General features: G+C 40.8%; 1 pseudogene; it reads right to left on the reverse strand.

Moving 5' to 3' along the window:
* Nucleotides 1-5,200: 5,200 nt before the first annotated feature.
* LOC148580833 (uncharacterized) lies at nt 5,201-6,754 on the reverse strand (annotated as a pseudogene).
* Between the last annotated feature and the right edge of the window lie 229 nt (nt 6,755-6,983).

The following is a 6,983-nucleotide window of genomic DNA, read 5'->3' on the forward strand; positions in this document are numbered from 1 at the left end:
GATGTATTTTTGTATGGTTGTTTATAACTGTTTTTTCTGTTATTACTTGTGAATTGATTATAAATGATTCTGTCTATTAATCCAAACATTTTCAAAAACAAAAAAAATACACCACGCAAATTAACTACGCGTTTAACAACGAATCAGGCTCATATGATAAATAATAGATAATAATTAGGAAGACAAATCGGTAGCACTCAGTTTCCGGTATGATCTAGACATATTGAAAATTGGGTCGTTACACCGAATGCCCAAAGGAGGAGGAGGACGTGAATCCCAGTGAGGAAGACCTCATGGGACGTCCTTTGGACAGAAGGGAGTTTCCCTTTAAGGAACTAAAGGAATCTGAGGCTCATACAGAGACCATAGAGATTCCATTGAACTTTCTTCTTCCATTCATGAGCTCTGATGAATATTCTTCCTCTGAAGATGATTAAGACATCACTAAAGAGCAAGTTGCTAAATATCTAGGAGCAATCATAAAGCTGAATGCTAAGTTATTTGGTATTGAGACATGGGAGGATGAACCCCCCCTGTTAACCAATGAACTGAATGCATTAATGAGGCAGACATTACCTCAGAAGAAACTGGATCCCGAAAATTCTTCATACCTTGTACCGTATGCACGATGACCTTTAAAAAAGCTCTGTGTCACCTGGGGTCAGGGATACACCTCATGGCACTCTCTGTAATAGAGAAACTGGGAATCTTTGAGGTACAAGCTGTAAGAATCTCACTAGAGATGGCAGACAAATCCATAATAGGCTTATGGACTAGTAGAGGACGTGCTAGTGAAGGTTGAAAGCCTTTACATCCCTGCTGATTTCATAATCCTAGACATTGGGAAGGATGAGGATGAATCCATCATCCTTGGCAGACCCTTCCTGGCCACAGCAAAAGCTGTGATTGATGTTGACAGAGGAGAGTTGGTCCTTCAGTTGAATGAAGACTACCTTGTATTCAAGACTCAAGGTTTTCCTTCTGTAACCATGGAGAGGAAGCATGAAAAGCTTCTCTCAATACAGAGTCAAACAAAACCCCCACATTCAAACTCTAAGTTTGGTGTTGGGAAGCCACAACCAAACTCTAAGTTTGGTGTTAAGAGGCCCCAACATTGCTCTGATTTTCTGTGAGGCTCCATGAGAGCTCACTGTCAAGCTATTGACATTAAAGAAGCAATTGTTGGAAGGCAATCCAATGTTATTTAATTATATCTATTTATTTTCAATTGCTATTTTATGTTTTCTTTAGGTTGATGATCATGTGAAGTCATAAAAACTACTAAAAAATCAAAAACAGAATGAAAAGTAGCATTAAAAATAGCTCACCCTAGAGGAAGAGCTTACTGGCATTTAAACGCCAGTAAGAAGCATCAAACTAGCGTTTAACGCCAGAAAGAAGCATCAAGCTGGCGTTAAACGCCAGAAACAAGCACGAGACTGGTGTTTAACGCCAGAACAGAGCATGGAATTGGCGTTTAACACCAAGAATGGGAGAAAAGCTGGCGTTAAATGCCAGAAACAAGCAGCAAGCTGGCGTTTAATGCCAGACATGCATTCTAAGGGCGTTTTGCACGCCTACTTGGAGCAGGGATGCTAAGTCCTTGACCCCTCAGGATCTGTGGACCCCACAGGATCTCCACCTACCACACCTCTTCTTCTCTCCTCTTCACACCCTTTCATAACACTCTTCCCCAAATAACCCTCACCAATCACATCCATAACTCTTCCCCAAATACCCTTAACCACTCACTGATGCACAGAAACTTGTCTCTCAACAATTTTTCTTCGGCAAGTATACCGAATTGTCGTCAAGTAAAAACTCACAATAGAGTGAGGTCGAATCCCACAGGGATTGATTGGTCAAGCAACTTTAATTGGAAGAATGTTCTAGTTGAGCTAAGCAGAATTTGGTTTGAGAGTTACAGGAAATTAAATGGCGGGAAAGTAAATAGCAGAAAATGTAAATGTTGGAAATAAAGAGCTGAAAATAAATGGCAGAAAGTAAATTGCAGGATTGAAAATGGGAATGGGGAAAATGCTCATAAAAGTAAATTGCAGAAATTAAAAAGAATGGGTAAGATCAGAATGGGGAATTCACTGGGTTTAGGAGATGTTGCATTCTCCGGATCAAGTTCATTTTCATCTCTTCCTCAATCAATGCGTTCATTGATCTCCTTGGCAATCTTAAGTGATCGAATTACAATTTCTTGTAATTCAATCTCTCAAATCTTGATCAATAGCCAATTCCTTGGTCAATTGCTCATGAGAAGAGATGAAGTATGGTCACTGATTATACCACATGCATTCCCAAATCAAGTGTTGGTAGAATTATAGTCACCATATCCTTCCAACCCCAATTTGGTCCAACATGAGAAAGCATTTCTAGCATGATCTCTTCATTCCTCTTCCAAGGTTCAGAAGAGATCCAAGTCTGAATAGCTTCTTTTCCAAGATAACTACCCAATTGGATGAAGATTGAAAGCTTTCTAGTAAAATCAAGAGAAAAGATAGAAGAAGAATAATGAAAACTATTATTGATCCATCAAATTACAACAGAGCTCCCTAACCCAATGAAGGAGGTTTAGTTGTTCATAGCTCTGGAAATAAAAAACAAAGATGGAAGATACATTCTCAAAAATAAACTAGAAGTGCAGAGTAAATTATACAGAGAGTCGTTCTCAAATTTCCAACTCCCCAAAAAGCTTGCTTTCTAATTCAAAACTACCTCTATATATACTACTCTTCTTATCTTCTAGTTGGTTTTTCAAGTCTTGGATATGGGCCTTTGGATCTTGAGTTTGAAGCAATTATCCTCTTCAGTGGGCTTAGCTTTACTTGCAGAGAGAAAGTGTGAAGTAGGCAGGGTATTTAGCTCAGGACGTTAGTGGCGTTAACGTTAAGTGAGAGTGTGGGTTCGAGAACGTTAGTGACAATCACCTTTTTCACTAACGTTCCTAACCCAGGGATGATCCATGTTAACTTCAACGTTAATGGCACCAACGTGACCACTAACGTTGCCTCTTGGTCCTTCGCACACGTTATTGGGACTCACCTTTTCCAATAACATTGACAGTCCTCCCTTCCCCCTACGTTAGAGTCCATGTTAACTTAGTTAACGTGGCTCTTAACGTAGGCTTGCCAATCCTTCGAGAACGTTAGTGACACTTACCTTTGTCACTAACGTTCCAAGATGCCCCTACTTCCCACATTAGAATCCACGTTAACTAAGTTAACATGGCTTCTAACGTGGTGATGATAGCCATCTCCAATGTTAGTGACAAAGGTGAGTGTCACTAACGTTGGCTCATCATCCTTTCCTCCACGTTAGCTTCCACGTTAACTAAGTTAACGTGGGAGTTAACGTGGCTCATAGTGGCTCATTGTGGCTCATTCCAACGCTAGTGACAAAGGTGAGTGTCACTAACGTTGTGATTATTTGCTTTCTCCACGTTAGCTTCCACGTTAACTAAGTCAACGTGGGAGTTAACGTGGCTCAAAGTGGCTTAGTCCAACGTTAGTGACAAAGGTGAGTGTCACTAACGTTGGCCATTCTTTTGCTTCCCAACGTTAGAGTCCACGTTAACTAAGTTAACATGGCCCTTAACGTGGCCAATATGAGCTTGGTCCAACGTTAGTGACAAAGGTGAGTGTCACTAATGTTGGCTCCACTTTCTTCTTCCACGTTAGAGTTCACGTTAACTTACTTAACGTGACTCTTAACGTGGGCTATGATGGCTTCGAGGACGTTATTGGTGATTACTTTTCTCATTAACGTTGCAAGCTAGCTCCCATTCCACGTTAGTGGTCACGTTAGTTAGACTAACGTGGTTGCTAACGTGGTTCTCTCTTGCTTCCTTTGTCCTGAAATCAAGCAATAAAGTGCATCAAAGTTCTAATCCTCATCATGAGACATGCATCATCCAATTTATCATTTAATTCATCCAAAATTCTCATGAAATCATGTAAAGTGCACAATGCTTGCTTGAATCAAGATATAAGTGAAATTTTACCCAAAACTTGCTTATTTCCTAAGAAAATGCATGAAACTACCCTAAAACAGTAAAGAAAAGGTCAGTGAAACTGGCCAAAATGCCCTGGCATCACAACACCAAACTTAAAGCTTGGTTGTCCCTAAGCAAGTACTGGAACAAGAGACTGATGAATGAAATGCCAAGAGAAATGAGTCATTATTGTGGAAGTCATGTCCTTGGTTTTATGGTGGTTTCATGAATAGCAACTTAGGTTCATTCCTTTATTGGCTTTCAGACTTTTATCATGTCCTGGAATACCCACTTGACTGCACCTTATGAAACTTTTATTCATTGATCCTTTTTGTCATTTCAGGGCTTATTTGTGTTCTTAGACTAGGTGCTCTGTGAGGGGGTGACTCTTTAAGATAAGCTTTCAGCCAGCACTCCCGAACCAGTTGATTCAAGGTGCTAGGTGTTAAGACACCCCTAAGGACTTACTCCTTCAAGTCTCTTTCCCACATATATACACACCACAGGCACATGGTTTGTTATTTTCTTTTCTTGAGACCTTAGTGTCCAGCACCTCTTTGGGTTACTAAGTGTTCTGTAGCAAGGGTTACTCTTGATAGTGGACTTTCAGCTGATAATCCCGGGTTAGTTAACCCAAGTTACCAAGTGATAAGGCACCCCTAAGAGATTATTCATCCAAGTAAATCCCTTACATAAGAGCACCACAGACATATCCCTCAAGATTCAAACCCTTGGTGCCTAGCGTTATTTCTTACTCTTTTTCTTTTATTCTTTAACTTTCATTTTTCTTTCCCTTTTTCTTTTTTTTTTTGGGATCTTGTTATTCAGCTAGTTTTATGGGGTGTGTTTCAAGCATATGATTCAGGACAGATAGTTGCCTTCACACCTTATTGGTGAACCAACTTAGCTAATCTATTACCACACCACAAGATTAGGAACTTATTCCACAATATGGATTCCACTATGGTCTTTGATAACACACATTCTCTTTTTATTTGATTAAAAAGGGGACAAGCATACAAATAAGCAAGGTACGAATGCAGTGACATGAAGACTAGCAAGCATAGACCCAAGCAATGAAAAACTTAAAGGCATAATTCAAAATCCTAACTACCATGGAACATGTTCTATTTCATACATGATTTTCCATATTTAAAGCTTGAAAAATATGGATCAAAGAGGGAACTCCACCACCTTTTACTCATGGGGTTGCCCATGCTCTTCCTCTTGCTTGTCTTCTTGGTGTTTTTCTTGAGTGCTTGTACTCCCACTTTCCTTGCCTTTTCCAATCAACTTCTTCCAAAAACCAGCATCTTCCATCTTCTTTTTAAGTGTTTCCTTCTGCTGTTTCACCTTCCTTTCCTCTTGTTCTGTGAAATCTTTTTGGACCTCATCATACCTAGGAATTGCAGAGTGTAGATTATGCATATGACTAGACATATAGTTCAACTTAGCTTGAGTGTTTATGTTGAACTCCTCCCTATGTAGTTACCGTCCTTCATTAAGTACACTGAACTCATTGAATGCCTTCGTCTGAGCTAGCTGGCGTTGGTTGAGTTCTTGAAGGCGTTTATCTTGACGCTCTTGCCTTTCAGACACTTGATTGATGGCTTGAGTGAGCTGGGAATAATGTTCCATTTGCTGTTTCTGCCACTCCCCTTGTTGATTCATCCAATTAGAAAGGAGCTCTTCTTGACGATCCATCCTTTGAGCTTGAATGTGCAGTTGTTGTTCTTGTCCCTCCATATAACTCCTTGCTAGTTCCTCAATGGCTCCATGAATGTGATTCAGGTTTATGTTGGTTGGGTCATAATATTCTCTTTGTTGGTGTTCTTCCTGTTGAGACTCTTCTTGGTGAGCTCCTCCTTTTGGTTTTGGCTTTCCTATGTGAGGTCTTCTTTGTTGTTGGGCTGGTGTCACATGAGGTAGATGCTGAAACGTAATTAGCCTCCCAGGATTTAACCAATCTGGGTTGCTATCCTCGAAGACAACCTTGGCCTTTGTGCACAGTCTGAGGATAGTGCTGGGGTCCCAAAGCCTGGCACCCGAATCAATCTTCTCAGCTGACTCTTGAATCCCTTCAGCTATAATTTCGTGCACATTGATATCTCCACCTTGTACTAAGCAATGTACCATAGTAGCTCGAGTGACGTTGACCTCTGAATTGTTCGCTACTGGGAGGATAGATCTCCTAACGAGTTCAAACCATCCCTTGGCTTCAGGGCTGAGGTCTCCTCTCTTGATGAACCTGGGTCTCTTATCCGCATACCTTTCCCAGTCAGCTCCTATAACACATATGTCATTCACAATTTGTTCGAGTTCATTATCGTCAGGGGTCTTGCTTACTCTTGCTTGATAACCAAGCTCATTAAAATGTGGTGATTTCAACTGAAGAGTCCTTGTTATAGCATTGGGGCTGAAGTCCACCTCTCTCCCTCTTACGTAACTTTTGAAGGTGGGAGCCTTGGTTTTGTCTTTTTTGACCACATTTGCATAGAACTCTTTGATGAGGTTTGCATTTATCTTCCCCTCCGGGTTCGTAAGCCTTTGCCAACCCCTTTGTTCAATTTTCTCTGGAATCTGTGGGCACTCATCCTCGTCAATTTGGAATGTTAACTCAGGCAGTATCTTCTTGAGCTTTATCCGTTCAAATTTGAGTTCATAGAATGCAGTTTTGAATGTCTTCTCATCGAAAGGAACGCTCTTCACTGGTTCCTTCCTCTTTTGCCTCTTGGAGCTTGATGATGCCATGAGTTTGAGTTGAGGTGTGAAGAGGGTGGAAGGTACGGATAGATGAGGAATTTGGTTGGTTAGGAAAAGGTGTGATGAAGGGATTTGGATGACGAAGGTGTGTAGTGTGAGGAATGGGATTTGGAATGTGAAGGGAAGTACAGACTAGGACTCACTTATATAAGGAAGTAATGAGTGAATGAAAGGTGTAGATTGACGAGGTGGTTGTGTGATGGACGGATGGGGTTTA

The sequence above is a fragment of the Arachis ipaensis genome, chromosome B10, assembly GCF_059453495.1.
Source record: "Arachis ipaensis isolate K30076 ecotype BB chromosome B10, ASM5945349v1, whole genome shotgun sequence".
In the NCBI taxonomy this organism is placed as follows: Eukaryota; Viridiplantae; Streptophyta; class Magnoliopsida; order Fabales; family Fabaceae; genus Arachis; species Arachis ipaensis.